Consider the following 20,557-nt stretch of genomic DNA (forward strand, 5'->3'; position numbering starts at 1 on the left):
CTACAGCCTGGAGCCCAGGGCCTGGGTTCGCCCCATCTCAGGAGGGCCTGGAGGACACAGGCGGCCCATAACCAGCTGCTCAGGTGCCCCCGAGCCCATGCTTCCCTGGCAGTCCCTAAGGGGCTGGGCCCCATGTCCCCTGCGTGCCTCTCAGGACCCCGGCGCCCAGTCCTTGCCTCCAGCCCTGTGTGGCAGGCGGTTCTGTCTCTCCCAGTGAGTGTCCTTGGTGGTGCGTGCCTGCCCGTCTGTCAGGCTGACGCACCGAGGGGCAGAAATGGTGGCTCATTGGCGCCTTTCACGCTGATGACCTTGAGTCTGCTTGGAGCCAATCAGGCTCTTTCTTTCCTGGGTGCTGGCAGCAGCCTAGCTTGGGTCCTGTCTGACCCCCAGCTGTCCCGCGGCAACCAGGGTGACCTGTGGGTCCTGTGGGGGAGCCCTGGCTCCTCGCCCTCCAGCCTGTGGCCCGGCTGCCGTCCTGGCACCTTCACCACAGCGACGATCTCAGTGGTTTGCCGTTCACCGTGTCCTCTGCACGTGATGCCGGCGCCCCTCATGGACAACAGGGAACCAAGACTGTCCCCAGGCTCACCCCTCCTGCTTCTTGCTCACGTCCTTCCATCCACCTCCCACCTCGATACCGTCCCTGACCAAGTCAGCAGCCTCCCACGGTCTGTGCATGAGCTCCTGGGTACTCCGGTGCTTGCTGCGGGGGCTGCGGTGGCGGGAATGTACCCCTCAGGCCCCTCAGCCTCAGATGACCTCACTCGGCCTCACCTGAAGGGAGGGCACAGTGCAGGGTGCGACTATCTGCCACTGACAGATGGACAGATGGAAAACGTCTGTGCTGACCAGAGGGGAGCCAGAGAGGCTTGTGCCTAGAATCTGGGGCTTCCCACCTGCCCACTGTAACCCATGACTCCCCATGGTCCCCACAGGAACCCCCATGGTCCCCTAAGATTTTCCACAGCCTCCCACAGTCCCCACAGGGCCCCCCCTTACTCCTATGGCCGCCATGACCCTTTATGAGCCCGCATGGTCCCCAACGGACCCCCACGACCCCATGATTTTCCATGATTCTCCATGGCCCCCATGACCCCCCATGGCCCCCAGTGGTCCCCCAGGGAGCCCCAAAACCCTACATACCTTCCACCTCCCCCCAAGGGCCTTCAACCCTGCTGACGTGATTGTTCTCATGAAGATTAAGAAACTTATAGGTCACTTCCTTTAAAAAAAAATGAGGAAGTATATACTTATGTTTAATCTCCATGAAACTTCAGTATAGTGGATGCCTGGGGACCCCCTTCTTAGAGCCCCTGCAGGTTTCAGTGCTGTCTGGAGCAGATCATGGCTTTTGGCAACACAGGAGCTTTTAGAAATATTGTGGTTTCCATAGGAGATGTATTTTCATACTTCCTTATTTATCATGTTTTTCTGAATCTGGTTCTTAAATATTAATTTTTCCTCTAAAGTTGGATTTTTCTGTCAGTGCTGGTAAGCTTGGGGCTGGATTGAGTTTTATTCCTGGTGAAAATTTTTTTATTGAGTTTTATTCTGGTGAAAGATGACTGCATTGCTCTTTTTCTAATTCATGTTCAAAATTAAGATAAAATCTTAAACATGAAATCTTTAAACTTTGTCCGGACTGCAAATATGGGAGCATGAGCCCACAGCACCCCAATCTCCTTTTGGAGCCCAGGGGACTGCTGTGTCTGCACCACTCATGTCCACACCGCCACCCTCTGGCCCCTCTGTGGGTCCCCAGCAGTTGTCCTACCCTCCACACAAGGACTGGGTCTCCCCGAGGGCCTCAGGACGTGGAGAGGACACTGAGGTCCTTGTACAGCTGAAGCCCAGGAAGTGGCCAGGCCTGTGCCTGAGGGAGCACAGCAGCTCCCTCAGAGCTGGGAGGGCGGGAAGGGTGGTGCCTTGCCCCAGACCTGCCTCTGGCCCAGGGTGTACGGGTCTGGGGAGTGACCCTCTGGGACAGGACCCAAGGCTGCAGGTCAGTTTGCCCGGGCACAGGGGCTCTTCCGCTGGCCCCCCACCCCCCTCCATCCCGTAGACTGAAGTCTCCTTCTGCCGCCTCTTGTAGCATGTTCTCTGTGACCACAGAAGTTTCTGGAAGTTCCCTTGGGTTGGAAATGAGCTAGGTTGTATAGTGAGTGTTCTCCTCACTGCATTTCTATTGGGGGGGGTTCTCCAACTTGAGAATTAGAGAGTCTTTTTGAAGTTTAAAAATATTCCCTAACAGCAAAACAAACAAATCCAGCCACAAAGAAAGAGAAAAGAAACAAGAAAATCCAGCTCTTCTTTCCAATCTTTAGTCTCTTAGAGACAAACTGGAAAAATGAGAGGTTTATGGCAGTCATCATAAATTCATAAGATTTAAAAGGCCTGTGGTCTGATGTCTGCTATTTTTAGATGAAAAAGATAAGATTTGGAGCTGTTGGGGGCCCAGGGTCTCTGTTGGGGTTGGGCCAGGGCTTGGTGTTTCTTTGTCCATGGTTACTCCTCTTGGGCTCATGACCCCTCAAGAAGCCAGTACCTTGGTAAAGGCACGGGGCAGGGGGAGATGGGAGGTGTGGGATGGGATAGGCAGGTTCTGGAAACATATACATTAGGTCACAAATAGCAACGTCCTGGATTTCTAGTCCCACTTTTAAGATGGGCTGTAGTGTTTAGAGCGGACATGGCAGTGTGCTAGCGGGAACTGTGGACTACTGGCCACCTGGCACTAGCTAGAGTTCAAGCATACCAAGGGTACATTTTCTAACACTTACCTATAAGTTCACGCATGCTGAAATTTGTTCTTATTGGTGGTGTGGTGTGGCCACCATCATAATGAAGACACACAGCAATTCTGTTGTGCCCAATTTTCCCCAGGGTACCCCCGTGCGGCTCCCCAGCCACCACACCCGCGCTCTTCAGCCCTTGTGGCCTTCTCCAGCTGCCATGCTCAGGTCGCCTGGGGTGGCTTCCTAAAACAGGGAAATCGGGCAGCAGTGACCCAGCCCCATGGTGGCAGGGAGCATGGTTGGTTTTTGTCACTCCATGGTGTGCTCACATCTCGGTGTACTTGTCCTCTAACTGGGGAGGGACGTTTGAGTTTCCAGGATTTGGTGTTATGAATAAAGCTGTAACACACACACATGCAGGTTTCTCTGTGAACCTTGGTTTGGGTTTTGTTCGGGTAATACCCACGTGTGAGGTTGCTGGGTTTTGTGGTAAGTGTGGACGGGAGTGTCCTCACCCTCATGACCAGCGATGCTGAACACCTTCTCGTGAGCTCACTTGCCACTGAGAGAGGCCCTTTGTATGCAGCCTGTGCAGATAGTTGCCCACTTAAAAAATCAGGCTGTTTGCTTCCTTACTTTTGACTTTGGCCTTCTTTATGTATTCTGGACACACGATCTTTGTTGAATGTATGATTTGTAAGTAATTGCTTCTAGTCTGCCTTGTCTTTTCATTATCTTGACAGCATCTTGCAGAGAATGAATGTACCTAATTTTGACAAAGCCCAATTTATCAATTTTTTAAATAGATCATTGTATTGATATCACATTTGAGAACACTTTATCTAGGTTGAAAAGATTTTTATTTTATGTTTGCCTCCAAAGTTTTCTAGTTTCCTGTTTTTACCTTAGGTGTATGGCTCCCTTTAAGTTAACTTTGGGCTCATGGTGTGAGGTTTGGGCTAAGGTTTGGGCTGAGATATACTTGTTTTGCATGTTAATATCCTTGTGTTTGCCCTAGTTCTAGGAGTCTGTTTCTGGACTCTCTTCTGCTGTTGACTGTGTGCATGAACTTTCACGAAGAGGCACCAGCCTGCCTTGGTCACAGCCTTGGTCACAACATGTCTTGAAATTGGGTAGTGTGACTTTTCCAATTTGTGTTCTTTTTTAGGAATTGTTTTGGCTTTTCTAGGTTTCTCTGTTTTTCCATATAAATTTTAGAGTTAGCTTGTTGCTACCTACAAAAGTTACTGCCAGGATTTGGACTGGGATTGTGTTAAATCAGTAGGTCAGGTTGGGAGGAACCAACAGCTACCAGTGCTAACCCTAGTGCACGGGCACACCATTTGGTCTCTTGCTGCTTTCCTCCCTGTCTGTCATGAGTGGCATGGAGATCCTCCATATATTGTTAGGGTTAGATCTAAGTGTTTTCTGTCTCCATTGCTATTATACCAGAACTTCTCTTAATTTCAATTTCATTATTATATTGGAAATACTATATTCCAATATTATATAGAAATCCATTACTATCTAGAAATAGAACACCATAGAAATGACTTATTTTTCTAGGTTGACTTTGTAGCTTGCTGAATTCATTAGTAATTCTCAGAGTTTTGTTTTTTGTGGGTTTTTTTTGTAGATTCTGTGGGAATTTTTAACATAGATTTTCATGTTGTCTGAAAATAGAGACAGTTTTTATCTACTTGTTCAGTCTACACACTTTATTTTTCTTGTCTTACTGCCCTTCCGGGGCTTCCTGACCAGCATAGAGGAGGAGAGGGGACATCTCTGTCAGGCTTGTTCCCAGTTGTGAGGGGAAACCTAGAGGCTTTCAGTGGTAAGTATTAGCTTAGATTTGTTTTTCAGGTTTTGTTTGTTCTGTTTTTGGTACATGCCTTATATCAGATTAGGAAATTTCCCTCTCGTCCCTGTTTTCGGAGTGTTCTTATTAGAGACGGGAATTAAGTGTTGTCAAATACTTCGTCTGCATCCATTGACATACACGATCATGGCTGTTTCCTCCAGTCTGTTAAGATTATAGTGACATTGATTCATTTTCCAACGTTGGCCAAACTTGCCAGCTTAGGATAGATCTTATTTATATGTTGCTGGATAAAATTTGGTTGTATTTTGTGGGGATTTTTATGTTTGTGTTCATGAGAACTAATTTTGTAGCTTTGTTGTAGTGTCTTTGGTTCGGGCTTCCGGAAGTTTCTTGAGAGTGCGTCCTTCTCTTCTGTTGTTTTCCCTGAAATGTTTGTTAGAACTCACCAGTTTACTGGGGAATATTGGGAGTTTTCTTTGTTGGATTGCAGGGAAGGAGTGGAGAGAGAGAGAGTATGTGTGCTTGAGCCATGGGGGAGGCGCAGGGGGGAGGGAGAGGGAGAAGCTCAAGCAGACCCCCCCACTGAGTGTGGAGCCCAACTCGGGCTTGATCCCATGGCCCTGAGATCAGGACGGGGGCCGACGTCAAGAGTCAGATGCTCAACCAGCTGAGCCGCCCAGATGCCCCCTTTGTTAGAAGATTTTAAACAATGGATTCAACTGCTTTAGTCACTGTAGGACTGTTGAGTCATCTGTTCTAGTGTGAATTTTCGTGCTTTGCGTCTCTCAGGGAGTCGGTCTGTGTCCTCTGCTTTACCGAATTTGTGGGTACACAGCTGTCAAGGTTTTCACATGTTGTCCTGTCAGCGTCTGCAGCTTCTACAGCTTTGTCTCCTTTCTGATTCTGTTGGTAATTTGTGACTCATTTTTTTCTTAGGTTAGAGGTTTATTCATTTTACAGATATTTTTCAAAGACACAACTGTTGGTTTCATTGATTGTTGCTATGGACAGAATGTTTGCATTCCTCCCCTGCCCAATTAACATAATTTAAATTCGTATTAGACCGAAAGCCCAGTGTGAAGGTGTTAGGAGGCGGGGCTTAGGTCATGTTTGGGGGGTGCTGAGGTCATGAGGGTGGTGCGTCATGGACACGATTTACGCCTCAGAAGAGGGACCCCAGAGAGCTCCCTTGCCCCTTCTGCCCTGTGGGGTTAGTGAAAAGCCATCCATGAGCCAGAAAGTAGGCCCCCACTTGATCTCTGTCACCGGATGAGGTGTTCTGTAAACACCAGTGACATCAAGGTGGTTGGCAGGGTTCAAGTCTTATGTCCTTGTCAGCTTTCTGTCTCGTCTCAACCTGAGAGACAAGTGTGTTAACGTCTTCTGGTGTCATCGTGGAGTTTTGTCTTTTTCCTTTCAGCTCTGTCAGTTTTGCCTCGCGTGTCAGCAGTTCCGTGGAGGACGTACGCGTCTAGGGTTTTCGTGCTCTCGTCGCGAACTGCCCTTCTCCACTGCGTCACGTAAAGCGCCTCTTTGTTCCTGGCGGTTTCCCTTGCTCGGGGGTCTGCTTCGTCTGACCTAATCCAGTCTGATTGCTGTTCCTGGGCATATCTCGTCCGTCCTTCTCTTTCTAACTGGTTTGTAGTGATATGCGTGAAGCGCGTGGTTTCCAGCCACGAGGCAGGCCTCGGCTTGTGAGGCGGCAAGGGGAGCGCGTTCAGACGGAGCCACGGAGCCCCGGACGTCCTCCGCGGGGGCCTGAGGCCTCGCCCCCTCAGGCGGCGCTTATCTTCCCTGCCAGGTGGCAGCGGCCGTGGGGCACAGCCAGCGAGATCTCTCCCAGAGAGCGCCCTGCCCTTGCGGCTGGGGTCCCCGCACGGCACCGTGGGGTCGGGGCCCTGCTTCCTGGCGCAGCCCTCTCAGAGCCCCCGCCCTGCCTTCCTGGGCCGGTCCCGCACACACCCCCCGGACTGAGCAAGGGCCAGCGCAGGTCACACACAGAGGCTGGGGCTCCTTCCCCCACACCTGCTCCCTCCTGGGACCCTCTTCCTGGTCCTCGGGCTAGGTTCCCCCCCACCCCGTTTCTCTTGGAGCTTAGCCTCCATGGCCCTGTGGTGGTTCTGTGCGTGGACCCAGTCAGGGGACCGAGGACCCCGGCCCTGACCTTCCCGAGGGGCAGCTTTCCCTCGGGCACTTGCACGCACACACGCCTGCTCGCCTGCCGGTCGAGCTTGTCGGTTGGTGGAGGGTGGTCTGTCCTCAGAGAGGGCACGGGGCGGGGGCACCGGCCTCCGCGCACCTGACCTCTAGCTCTGGAGGACAGCAACGGCCTGGGCCGTGCGCACTGGGACGGCAGCGCAAGTTCATGTTGTTTGAATGTGGCTCAGACATGGAAATGTCCTCATCACAGCTGTGGAGCCCGGGAGCCCAAAATCCGTGTCACTGGGCCAAAAGCCTGGTGTGGGCGGGTGGGTCCCTCCGGGTGGCTTTAGGGGAGAGTGTGTCCCATCCCCCCCCGTCTGCCGACAGCCGGTCCTCCCGTGTTTCTGTGTCCTCAGAAGGACACCCGTCCTGTGGGTGTGGGGCCGCCCTAATCCAGAGTGACCTCAGCTTAGTGCAACCACAGGCGCTGAGATTCCTTCCCAAATCAGGTCACTGTCCCAGGTTCCAAGCGCGTGTGACTTTGGGGGCTGCTGTTGAGCCCCGTACACTGTCCACTTTGTAGGGGGGGAGCCTTAAGCTAGAGCACAGGCTGGGGCAGAAACTCGGGCTTCCTCACCTCCAGGGTCCCGGTGCTGACCTGCTCCTGACGCCAGAGCTCGGCCCCCCGGGTGCTGGGGCTGTCCCGGACCACGGGGACTCACCTGGTCCTCAGTTGCCTGGAGGGGCAGATGCTGTCATTGTGACCATTTTACAGATGGGGAAATGGAGGCAAAGAGAGCTTCTCTAGGTTGCCCCCTGCCACATACCAGCAAAGGCAGAGCTGGAACTGGCCCCCACCTCTCCCTGTGGGCCTCCCTCCAAGCTGGCGTCCGGGTGGCCCTGTGGGCTCACTGGTAAAGGGCTGCTGTCTGAGCCTGAGGCCTGGCTTGGCTCACTCTACACCCGCAGAGCATTTCCAGGTCTGCTTCCAGCCCTTTGGGGCTGGCTGGCTGGGGTGTCATGTGTCAGACTCGGGGCACAGTCACAGAGGCCCTCCGTCCCCGCTGGCCAGACCGAAATAGGAAGGAGGCGGGAGGGTGCTGGGGCTGGTGGGGCTGAGTGCCGGAAGGACACTGGTACTCGTGGTGAAACCGGCATCATAGAGGACTTCCCCCAGCATTTCATGGAGAAGGTAAGTCAGAGCCCCGTCAGAAAGTGGAGGGCAAAGGGCCCAAGCCTCTGACACTTCCAAGGGAAGGCTGGCCGGGCAGACCCAGGGAGCGAGGGCCAGGGTGCCCCGGGTCCTGTGGTGTGCTGTGGGGCTTCACAGAGGAACCAGCCCTCACGGGGGCCTAGAGACACGCAGGCAGGGGTCCTGGAGAAGCCCAGGTGTAGGGGCGTAGGGCAGGCTGAGGGTGGTGGAGGCTGAGAGGCAGGTGGGATGGCTGCTTGGGGAATGAGTGGGTCTCCAGCAGACCAGCCTCACTGCGGGAATTTAAAAGGAAGAGCTATGAATCAAGGAGTCAGTGGTTCCTTCATAATTTCGCAAAGTCCTTGGGAGCTACTGTGGAAATCATTTGGGACAGTGGTGACCGGGTGTGGGCCCCTAGGCCCCTTTCCACAGACATGACTGCAAGCTAGACACAGAGCACAGCCAGCACCAGGGTGCCCGGGTCCAAGAGAGACCCCGCACGGGCACATGGCCCTGCGGCCATGGGGCTAGAGCCGCCGGCCCCTCCCACGCTGCAGAAGAAGGCTGGGATCCGGGGGCATGGCCAGGGTGGGTGGTGGTACCGCAGGCCAGCTGCTGACCCAACCTCGGCCCACAGCATGAGGACGGGCCCAGCGCCTCTGCGGAGCCCAACAGCCCGGACAGACCCAAAGATGCCCACATCAGGCTTGTCGCCACCAGAGCTCGTGGCTCCATCGTGGCTGTAGGGCTTCCTGGGGGCTGACCCCACCCATTCCTAAACTCCAGCACACAGGAGGGGCACAGACCCTTCCCAGGAGGGAAGGCAGCTCAGGCAAACAAGGGAAACCAACCAACCGGCTGGTGGCGGGCATCTCCTCACAGCGTCCATGAAATGAAAACAGGTGCCACGAAGGGCAATAATCAGAGGTTTTGAAAAAGCTCAAGAATTAAAAGCATGAGAGCAAACTTAGGAACCGTGGGAAGACCCAGGGTTGATGCTGAAGGGTCACTTCAGCTTCTCCAAGAAGGAAAGGAAGCTAGGTGGAGAATATAGGCCCCAAGAGGCCCACACGCTCCAATTCCAGAAAGATCGGGGGCGGAAACCAGCCAGGAGGGTTTCCCAGAACCAAGGGCTGGGTTTCCGGCCCGAAGGTCCTCCTGCATGGCCAGTAGAGTGGACGGAAAGGACCAGTGTGTTCTCCTTTCTGGAGTTCCAGCTCCGCCACCCCCTACCCGGCAGCAGTGAGAACATCCCAGATGCTCCCAGAGGGAAGGGGCAGGTTTCAGGGAAAGTGCTGAGCCTCAGGGTCTGGGCCTCACGTGGGAGGCTGGAGGCTGGAAGGCCACGGGAAAGTGCCTGCCGGTGAGGGAAGAAGGTGTTGTCTTCCCCAGGGGACCCCCACGCCTGCCTGCTCAGAGAGTGAGGCCGAGAAGAGAAAGTGTGAGGCCCCAGCAGCACGGGAAGGAGGTTCTCTGCACACCTGAGACCTGGGTACTGCCCCGCCTGTGTCAGCTGTGGAAACCTGTGGTCGTAGAGGCTCCGCTCGTGGATTCACGTGGCGCTGTGAGGCAGCCGTGTGAGGACGGCGGGCAGGTGCACACAGCCCCAGGCCGACAGCGGTCCTCTGAAAATGTCTGAAGCCCAGGGAAGCCTGAGAGCGGCTGTCCATGAGCCTGGGGGCGCCGGGCCGGTTCTGACAGGCTCTAAGGTCTTGCTCGCCCGGCTGTTACCCTTCGTCTCACTACCCGGCGTTTCGTCAGAGTTGCAGTCACCCCAGCGTCCTTTTGCGTCCTTGTGCGTCCTTGCTACTTGGCAGGTCTCTTCCAACCTGGGATTTTCGGTTCCTGGGTCTCTTCCCGAGCCTGCCTCCTGCAGACGTGCACAGACGGTCCCGTCCCCACGGCCCATCAAGGGCACACGGGGCCCCTCGGAGCCGACTGTACTCACACTCCCCTGGGGCCGGTTTCTGCTGTCATCTTTGGTGTTTCCCACTCACGGCACTTTCTCTGGCTTCTCACCTCTTCTCTCCAGTTTTCCAGTGAGTAGACGGAGCCTCCTTACTCTAGTTTTTGAAACCTGCTCCTGTCCTTACGGGGACGGCCTGGAGAGCCCACGCGCCCGCCCAGGCCTCTGCTCTCCCGGACCCGGCCTGCCTATGCCGTCTCGCAGCTGCATCCTGTGCTGCGCCAGTTCTAGCCTTTGGTCCTCACGTTGTCTGGACGCCCTCTTTGCCATGGGGACGGCCTGGGTGTGTTTCTCTCCTGAGAGCTTCCTCCTGGGGTGGGGCGTCTGCGAGGGTCGCGGTGGGATGTCTCCGTGGGTCTCAGGCTGGAGCGTGTCCTGCCTTCACACTTGGGAAGAATTTGGATGAATGTACAGTCTGGGGTCCAAGCTTCTTCCCTTCTGCCGTCATAGACAGGCTCCGTCGTGGGCAGTCCCGGAGCGGCTGCGGCCGAGGGTCCGGGACGTGGGGCGCCGGCCGCTGCAGGCTCAGACCGGCCCCACCACCTCTGCACTCCTGCTTCTGTCTTCGGAGCTGCTCTGACCCAGGTGTCCGCGCCTCCCTGCGGGTTTTCTTCCACCTTCTGCCGGGCTCCTCCCCGCCGAGGCCCTGTGCGCGTGCTGCACACCGGCGCTGGCGCTGTTTTATCTCCACGCTTACAGGGCTGCACCTCCCACTGCTGCTGGATTCATCCATCACGTTTCTCCTTCTTACTCCGTTTTGCTAATTTAGTCTTTTCTTACCTCCTGAAATAAAATTCACACTCGTCTTTCTGTTTGGATCCCCCCGCATACCCCCCGGCTGCTCCTGAGCTCCTGTCCCTGCTCCTCTGAGGACCTGTATGCCTGGGCAGGCAGGGCTCAAGGAGGGGAGGGAGCCCCGGCCGGCCTCCCTGCAGCCGGTACACCCTCTTACCATCCCACCAGGGCTGGCAATCCCTGGGCAGCAGCAGAACAAGACTTCCTCCTCCCACCATTCCCTGGCTGCCCCCCACGCCCCAGCCCCCACCTCACCTTCCCTCTCCAGCCCCGGATAACTTTCATGGGCTCTTCCCGTTATCCTCCTGGGCCTGATTTGGGGGAGGAGGAGCCAGAGCTGGTGTGGGCCAGGAAGCCCCGAGTCCATGTTTGATGGGACAAACTGCGGGGAGGGAATGTGGATGCAGGCTGGTTGCGTCCGGTGTGCTGAGCTGTGCGCCACCCCAGGATCCTCAGGGGAGGGGTCCCAGCCGTTCCCAGGCACTCCTGGGCCGGGGGATGGAGACTCATGCGGGCACTGTCTGGGGGGCCTGGAGGGAGGAGCAGGGAGCCGAGAGCCACACTGGTATGGTTTTTGGACTAGTTCTCAGGACCTAGAATACAACAAGCACAGAGAGTTCCCACCTTCAGACCATGGCTCTTCTAAAGAAACACCTAGAAACCCAACCTCCCACTGGACCTCATGAGACAAAATTGGCCTGGAGCCTGTCACCTTTAGTGGCTCCTCCACATGGTACTCGGCCAAATTAAGAGACCAGTCCCCAGAAACACAGGGTGAGAAGAGCAGACACAAAACCCCAGCAAAGTCATGACCAAAACTTGGGGCTGCCTGATACAGAAAGGGGGACACAGTAGGGATCCACCTGAAGGACAGGGCAGTGCTGTCAGGCACAGGGGAACAGTGTGGGAGTGGGGAAGGGAGCGTCCCAGCCCACCAAGAGGGGACTGGACTTGGACAGAGGGGCCTTGGGGTTGGGGCCTAACTCCCTGGTCAGGAGCAAGTGCAGGGGCCACTCCCCAGCCCCAACCTGCTGAGGTCGACTGGCCTCAGGAGGGGCATCCTGTGACCCCCTCTGTCCCGACTTCTGAAGGATGGGAGTGGGGGGAACAGAGAAGTGCTGGTGTGTTTCTGGGGACCTGTGGCTGGTGACAGGCCATGGATGCTGCAACCCTCCAGAGGGTCTCCCTCCTCCTGGTCCCCAGGCTCCTGCTTTGGTCTTTCTGCTCTGAGGAATCTGCCTTTGGTTATCTTCTGTTGTACCTGCTGGACCCAGTCTTCTGGAGCCCCTTGCAGTTTCTCACAGGGGTTCAACAGAAGCCTTAGGCCAGGAAGGCAAGTCCCCCACCTCACCTCCTTGGCCTGCTGCCAGCCTGATGATGTGCATGGGGCATCCCAGGCTGACCCGAGTGCCCTGCCCACTGGCTTGTGCTGCTTCTGAACCTTGTCTTGCCCTGGCCTAAGAGGTTGTGCCCTCTGCCCATCCAGTGGCCTCCCTGTGGGGTCGGAAGTGCATGGCTCCTGGCCCCATCTCTGTGGCTGGATCAGGTGTCTGGGACCTGACCAGGCTTGGCCTCTTTCTGGCGTTTAGATCATTAGGACTCTCTACCGCGAACCGCCCCCCCATCTATTAACCTCTGATGATCTACCATGAACCCTGACCTTCCGCTGTGAATCCCTGACTATCTACCACCATCTACCATGGACCCTAGACATCCTAGTGTGAGCCCCCAGTCACCTACCATGAATGTGCCCCCAACCACCATGAGCTCCTGACCACCCCCGCGAGCCCCTGAGCACCCTGAGGTGCTGAGCTGGGCTCACCGGTGGCCTCACTGCTTAGCGATCAGCGCGTCCGTTCCCTTTGGCCCTGCTCTGTTGGGGCCTCCTGGGCCTAGACACCTGTGTCGCAGGTCCTGCCCCCACTGAGAAGGTCCCCAGCCAAGGTGAGGGTCCTGGCCAGCCCCTGTTAGGGAAGCCCGTAGGAGGCGCACAAAAGGGCCACATGATGTAACTTGTTCACGTTTCACTGTTCGTGTGTTCATCTGTGACCACTGAGAAACGGCAAACCGCGTCCTCACGTGACGGGTTCATTTCTGGGAGAAGAGCCGGCACGGCGCCTTCGAGGGACTTGGGGCCATTCGGGGTCATCCTCTGTTCACAGGGGAGCAGCCGAGCCCCTGACCTGCCCGTCGCCTGGGCTCTGGAGCGCCTGGTGGGCCCCCCACCCCTGACTTCTTCCGTCCTGGGGCAAGCTCCCCTGGGCTGTTGGGGATTGCCCACCAGCACCCCAGGCTCTCACCCCGACTCCTTCTTGGGAAGAGGCGGCCAGCACCCTCCCAGGTCTACAGGGTTGGCCCTGGCAGCCCTCCTTCCTGACAGTGGTTTTCAGGGGGCTTATCCCCAAGCCACCCCAGCCCCCAGCGCCCCCTTTCCTGCTGCTTCAAAGTGGCAGGGAACGGGGGACAAAGCAAGCTCGGGCTCTCCTGGGGGTGGAGCTGCCCACGTGTGGAGAGAAGGTCCAGAACTTGTCCAGAGGCGGGCTCTAACCCGGAAGGCCTGGAGTGACCCGCAATAGCCAGGCTGAGGCTGATGTTCCAGGATGTGCTCAGAAAGCAAGGCCAGACATTCTGGGGGTCAGCCGGGTTCGTTCAGCCCTCCAACGATCAGGAGCCCCGCAGGCTGGGCCTGCGTCCTCCAGATGGACTGTCGGTGTCCCCAGCGGTCTTGACTTCTCGACTGTCCCTCACTGGCCTGACTTTTCAGGAACTAAACTTCACACTAAGACTTTTGTGCTTGGGAAGTAGATCCCAGTTCTCAAATACAGGCTTTGTTCTCACTTCAGGAAATGATTTCAGCGTTGCTGGTATCAAAATCCCACGTCGGGCACAGACTCTTGCGTTCCGGTTGTACCTCGACCGGACTAGGAGTAGGAATCGAGGGGGTTGTTCTGTGCTCGCTCCGTGCGGGGGAGGGGCGGGACGCGCCCTCCCAGGTGCTCACGGCTGTCACTCCCGATTCTCACATGAGGAGACTAAGGCCCAGAGAGGTCACTTCACTTGCCCAAGGCCACAGAGCTGAAAGGGCAGCACACGGTTGAAGTGTCCTTGAAGTAGCAGCGTGGGACAAGGGACGGGAAGTAGACATTTGACACCGCAGCCTGCTCCCAGTGCTGGGCTCCATGCCCGCCGGGCCCCGCGAGGCCAGGGGGAGCTCCAGAGCTCTTGTTTCCACCAACGGCCCAGGAACCCCCCCACCCAGGCCCAGCACCTCCCCTACCCTGGAGTCTGCCTCAGGGAAGTGGCGCCTGGGGCAGAGAAGGCCCCAGGGACCCCAGGGGCCGCGGGTTAACCAGAGTGGGGGCCTGAGGGTCCGCACCTGCCTCCGGCTCTGTGGTCCTGCCGCGGTCGGCCAACTGCATCTTTCCAGAACCATTTCAAGTGCCGTTGCAGCTCCGTGGCAGAGATTCAAGGCTGAGTGTGCTGTTTGTGGCTCTATAAACAGCCGGTCATGCCGCTCCCTGAGCAGGAACGGGCCTCGCACGCACATGGGCCCCACGGAGAGGCTGCGAGGGATGTGGCTCCAGCAGCTGCCCGGTGCCCGCTCGCTCGCGTGACGAGTGCCTGGCCGCCTGGGCCTTGTGTTGTGGCTCCGTAACCGTGGCGATGACTCTCGGAGGGGGGGGGGATCCCCCATCCCTTTATTCCAGGGAGGAGCCGTGAGGGGCCCTTTAGAATTCTTGTTTCTCTGCTGTGACCTTGACAAAATGATCTTTGAAGTACTTGCTGGCTGTTTTTTCTGCCACGGGACTGGACGAGGTCAGGATATTCAAAGTTCTGCCAAAGGAAGTCCCGGGTTTTCTAAACATTTGCCTTTAGCCCCACAGAGGGGCTGCGGGGGCCAGCTGCATCTGGCAGGGCCCTCACCCCCTCACCTGCGGTGTCCCTGCTCCCTGCTTGAGCGGCAGGTGCACATTTCGTGACTTTCAGTAACTGAACAGAGATGTGATTTTTTTTTTCCTCCATTAAAAAAAAAGTTCAGTGTTCAGTTTGGGACCAAATCCTTTTTTCCACTTGGAAAAGTGACCTCATTTTCCATGTACCATGTTTAAAAAAAACACACAACTCTTGTAGGATTAAAAAGAGACCGGGGGAAAACAGACGCTGGCGATGCGTGTTTGAAGGACGGTCCCACATGTGTAAGAGTCTTTGGCGTGATGATTCTGGCGCGGAGTGTCAGTGTGATATTGAATCCATATGACGTGGCAAATAGCGTCTTATGGTCTTTTCCTTTTTTTTTTTTTTTTAATTTCTGCCTTGCGAGTTAAAATTAAGGTTGTTTTTGGTTGTGACTAATCTCATAAAATCTTTTTTAAGAAGGCATTTTATATGCTCCAGCCTCGAGCTGTCCTTTGGTCTCTGAGCTGTGACCAGCAGACTCCGTCCTGTGCGGCAGCCTCTGCTCTGGGAAGAGCCATGCAGGGAGCTGAACCGGGGCCCCTCCTCCCTTCTGGCTGCGCTGCTGCGGGGTTTGCGGTGGCCGAGGACCGTGCACCGCAAACCCGCTGCCTGGCCAGAGTCGCCATCACCGGCACCGTGTGGCCGTTGGTCTGACTGCACACCCATTGCACATGTCACCTGACCTCGCGGCCTGCTGATGACTTAGGTTCACCTTGTTAGTCTGTTAGCACAACTGACGCCCTTCTTCTCACAGCCCCTCCGTGGACGCCAGTGTGTCCCCACCCGCGTCTGTCCAAATCCCACGGGTGGGGCTGCACAGGCATCCGTGGTTGGGGGCTACCCTCCGGGATGCTGTGTCACCATCAGTGAAGTGTGAACTGCCGTAGTGACATTGCCCTGGTTTGTCCACGTGTCTCTGTCACTGCATGGGAAGAGGATGGTACCAGCCTTTTCTCCCTGCTGCTGCCAGGAGCCCACCATGGGCACCCGTCCCAGAGGCTTCAGCCCTGCCTGTCCTGCTGAGTGAGGGGGAGGAGGGAGGCCGGATCACACCCAGGAGGTTGGCCGCTGGCGTGGGAACAGTGGGGGCCAGGTGCCCTCTTTCCTCTTAGCAAGGCTCCCACCCCAGCAGGGCGACAGCTGGTCTAAATGTCATCACATGCCTCCATGTCTCTTTGGCCTCAGGCAGAGAAGGCAGGACTTCTGATAAAGGAGATAAACAAAACCCAAATATTTATAGGTGCTCCTGCCAAATACTGTGGGTCTGAGAACAGAGGCACCGGGGCAGGGCAGGGTTAGGGCATATGTACAACTCTCAGCTGGCCCCCCAGGGTGAGATCCGGGCAAATACTGGACTTGGCATTCACCATTCGGAGGTGTTAGGACAGGGGGACCAGACGCTTTCTCTGCAGCTGCCCGGGTATTAAATGACAGCACAGTTTGTTTGACTCCTGGAGACCGTTTGCCTGACACCTATGTTGTATGAGGTCAGTTTCCTCCTCCAGAAGTACAGTGGGATTCCGGGGTGGGGGGCATTGCAAGGAGATGGGCCATTTCAATCCATGGCCACGGCTGGAGGGCTGTGTGAGGCTGGGATTTCTTGGCCAGAAAATTCAGCACAAACTCGGAGTCCTGTCCTGAAGCCACTGCCCTGGTGTTGGCACCTCTACATCAGAAAACTGTCCTCAACTTTGAAACTGTCAAGTCAGGGAGGAGCCACGCCACTTGAGGGTTACCAGAAAGGGTAGTTTTGCGTCAGAAATCTTATCCTGACGGCCTGCGAACAGCTAGCTCCTCCAGTGCCTTTTGGACTGGTTTTGAATCTTACTTCTTCCCTCTTTAGGAAGACCTTTGGCGAGAGTTTATTTTATATTTTCATGAGGGCTGTGACTTTCCTTCTTGAATTATACTTCAGCAGCTGAATGTGTATCTCTACATGAAGCTGCCCCAAGGCTCTCCCGGGAACCCTGTGGGGCCATGCAGTACCGTCTTTGGGAATCGCACACCGGCTCTGGTCAGCAGGTGCGTGCTTCCCACACCTCTAGCCCCAACACAGAGAACACACCCCCGAAACTATAGTTGTTTCGTGCCTTGAAAGGAAGAAGGCAGAAAATCTACAACACGGTTGTATGGAAACAAAGAAGGGAGCAGACAGAAAAGACAAGGTGTCACCCAGAAGAAGACACGTTCACCATGGACAGGGTCTGTGTGGCTCCATGAGACGGAGGTCTGACCACAGCACCATGGAATCTGGCAGCTCGGAACCCGTAGGGTTCATGGTACTGGGGGTCTCTGGCCCTTCCACGGTCGTCCCATCCTTCTGCTGTCCAGCTAGCTACATTCGTACGGGAGCGTGAGGGTGCAGAGCAGGGGAGCTCCCCAGAACCCAGCCTCCGCCCTGCGGCATCTAGAATGGAGCCGTTTGTGCGTTAGGTTGATGTTACTCTGAACAAAGTCACATCACACTGCCAAGCAGGAGCAGAGACAGGGTTTGGGGTGTGTGTGCTCCCCTTGTTTCAATAAGTGAATTTTAGAAAACCTGTAAGGAACAGAAAATACCAAGTTCCCCAAGCAACTGCAGAGCACAGAATGGGAGGAGAGGGTAGACGGCTAATTCTGCAAGGTCAGGAGACCCTGCACAGAAGCCTGATGAATATGTCGTGAAAGAATGAGCCCTGGTGGCCACGGGCGTAAGGTGGCACTCCACGTCAGCTCGTCAACTCGGTAAACCGAAGGCACAAAATCACCCTGTGGCTGGCTCTCCGGCCCTGATCAGACCGATGAACAAAAAGCAGTACTGACTAACAGCTGACAGAGCCTCATTTACGGAAAAGCCTGTCTTTGGGGTCCCTGGGGGCTCAGTTGGTGAAGTGGTGGCCTTCAGCTCGCAGCATGGTCCCAGGGTCCTGGAATCGAGCGAGCCCCACATTGGGCTCCCTGCTCAGCAAGGAGCCTGCTTCTCCCTCTGCCCTGCTATGCTCTCTTGAATTCTCTCCCTCTCACAAATAACAAAGAAAATCTTCAAAAAAAGAAAGAAATTAAGGAAGGAAGGAAGGAAAAGAAAAGCCCATGTTTGTCCTAGCGGTTTGGCATGATGCCTGCTTCCTATGCCACACTCCTGCTTGAACTGGGGCCTGTTTCTGGACTCCCTGCAACAGCCATGACCTGCCTGGACCCAGAAGCACAGTGCCAGCCGGTGTGGCTCCAGAGGTCGACCCCTCCCTCCCTCGTCTCCTGTGTTTTGTAGCTCTTAGGGCATGTTTACCTCCCGTGCTTAGGCTCAGCTCACTCCCTCCAAACACGGGGCACAGACAGAGCGTCAGCTGACGGGTTCACCTGGGCACAGCGGGCATCTGCAAGGTACCGAATCAGCCCCAGGGACAAAGGATGTCTTTGCATTTGTTCAAATACAATTTTGTGTCTCGAGATGTTTTAAAGTTCTCTTCCCATAGGTTTTACACATTTCTTGCTAAGTTTATTTACAAAGTACTTGGATTTTCTTTGAGATGTTTGTAAATGAGGTTTGATCTATCATCACATCCTCTAATTTGTTCATTTTTCTAATATAAAGTATATAAAGATTATTGAATATATGTATTTAATTTTATATCTTGCCTCCTTGAGTTCTTTTTTTTTTTTTTTGAGTTATTTTATCATTGGCTTTCTGAGGTTTTCCAGGAAAACGGTGATATCATCTGCAAACAGAGACCATTTTCCTCTTCCAGTTCTCCCGCCTCCTGTTGGTTCCTCCTGACTCACGGCAACAGCTCCCTCCCACGGTGCTCACTGCGGGCCGGGAGTCAGCCTGCCTCTTCTTTAAAAGGCCAGACAGTAAATATTTTCAGCGCTGCAGGCCATACGTTGCAACCACTCAGCTCTGCTGTTGTGGTGCACAAGTTGCCACGCATGATCAGTAACGGTCAGGCGTGGCTGTGTTCCAGGAAAATTTTCTTTACAAAATCAAGCGGCCAGCCAAATTTGGGGCCGAGGTTTGCACACACTGGAATGGGAGATCATGGGTATCTGCCTTGCTTCTTGATCTTACTGGATACAGACTATTTCCCCACTAAGTAAGTTGGTTCCCTAGGAATAACACACACACGCTCACACACTATCATGTTAAGAATGTACCTATAGGGGCGCCCGAGTGGCTCAGTGGGTTAAGCTTCTGCCTTCCGCTCAGGTCATGATCCCCTCAGGGTCCTGGGACCAAGCCCCACATCAGGCTCTCTGCTCAGCAGGGAGCCTGTTCCTCCTCTCTCTCTGCCTGCCTCTCTGCCTACTTGTGATCTCTGTCTGCCAAATAAATTTAAAAAATCTTAAAAAAAAAAAAAAGAATGTACCTATAATGCCAATAATGTACAGGAATTATAGGAATTTATAGGAATAAATTCTTTATACATTTATAGGAATAAATTCTTTATTATAACGAATAAGTATTGAATTTTGTGGAAAGCTTTTTTTTTTTTTTACCATCTATGGAGATAATTATAAGGCTTTTCCCCTTAGATCTGTACATGTGGTGTGTCATGCTAACGGATTTCCTAATGTTGAGTCAGACTTGCATCCCTGGAATACATCTACTTGGTCATGGCCATCATATTTCCTTGATACGAAACTGGAGTCTGTGTGCTAATAATTCATTTGCACGTTCTCATTAATAACGAAAGGTCTGTAATTTTATTTTTATTATATTTTCCTTATCAGAGTTAAGTGTCAATGATATAGTTCTAAAAATAATTAGAAAATTTCCCTCATTTTCTACGCTCTTGGCCAATTTATGGGCAGTGATGTGATCTGATCTTTAACACTTGGTGGAATTAGCTCTCAAATCCATCCGGGCCTGGTGCATTCTTGTGGGCTGGCTCCTTGGTAACTTCTCCTATTTCTTCTACAGAAATCAATTGTTTAAGGTTCTGTCTTTCATGAGTCCCTTCTGGTAAATCATATTTTCCTAGGAAAACATATACTTATTTAGGTTTTCAAACGTATTTGTATAGACGTCTTTCCCAACTTCCATTTAATTTGTTCCCATTGGCCACTGCCACGGAACCACTTTCCAGTATTTGTCCCATCGGTTTGTCGGGCCCGCTCTTGGCTCCATGTAAGCAGACGCCCAGGCCCCGCGATCAGCTGCGTGCTCGCCTCTGTGCTAGTTCCCGCACTAGGGTTACTCTGGTGTTGGTTCCCTGGTTGGTAGGTGCTGGGTTATTTCCAGAGTTTGACTACTGTGCATAAGGCCACCATGAACATTCTTGTTCGCGTGTTTCTGGGACCACACCCATTTCACTTGGGTAAGCACCAAGAGTGGAATTTTGCTCACAGGAGAGATGCGCGTTTGTTTTTATGAGGAATCACACAACAGTTTCCCAAAACAAGATCGCCGCCTTTTATGTTCTTACGGTGATGCTTCGTATCCTTACCAACGTGTAGTGCTGCCTGTTTTCTTGACTGTGACCACACCAGTGTGTATGAAATGGTGTCTTCATGTGATTCCCATTCTGCTTCCCTGATGACTAGTGATGCTGACGAATTCCCATCTGTAGACAGGCCGTTCTTCCATCTCTGTAATAAAGGGTTTGCTCAAGACTTTTGCCTATTTAAAAAAAGTGGGTTGTTCACCTTTTTACAATTGATTTATAGACATTCTTTATGTATTCTGGATAGAGTCCTTTGTCTATATACTATGAATACTGTTTTCTTGGTTTGTAGCTTGTCCTTTTTCATTTTTAAATAGTGTCTTTTCATAAAGCCCAGCTTATCGGGTTTTTCCATGAAAGCCTAGTGTTTTTGTGTCCTATCCAAATCTGCCTATCCCCAACTTAGGAAGACAATTTGTTTTCCTCTAGAAACCTTATGATTATGGGGTTTTATCTTTGGGCCTAAGCTATGTCTTGAATTAATTTTTGTGGAATTAGATAGGAGTCAGTGTCGATTTCTTCCATGTA

At 54.0% G+C, this 20,557-nt stretch overlaps 1 protein-coding gene across 1 annotated transcript in view; it reads left to right on the forward strand.

Annotated features, from left to right (window-relative positions):
* The window catches only part of AHRR (aryl-hydrocarbon receptor repressor), a 76,691-nt gene that overhangs the window by 36,384 nt on the left and 19,750 nt on the right, over positions 1-20,557 (forward strand). The gene's annotated exons all lie outside the window — the stretch shown is intronic.

Source organism: Lontra canadensis, unplaced genomic scaffold (assembly GCF_010015895.1).
Source record: "Lontra canadensis isolate GAN:19392208 unplaced genomic scaffold, GSC_riverotter_1.0 scaffold22, whole genome shotgun sequence".
Classification (NCBI taxonomy): domain Eukaryota; kingdom Metazoa; phylum Chordata; class Mammalia; order Carnivora; family Mustelidae; genus Lontra; species Lontra canadensis.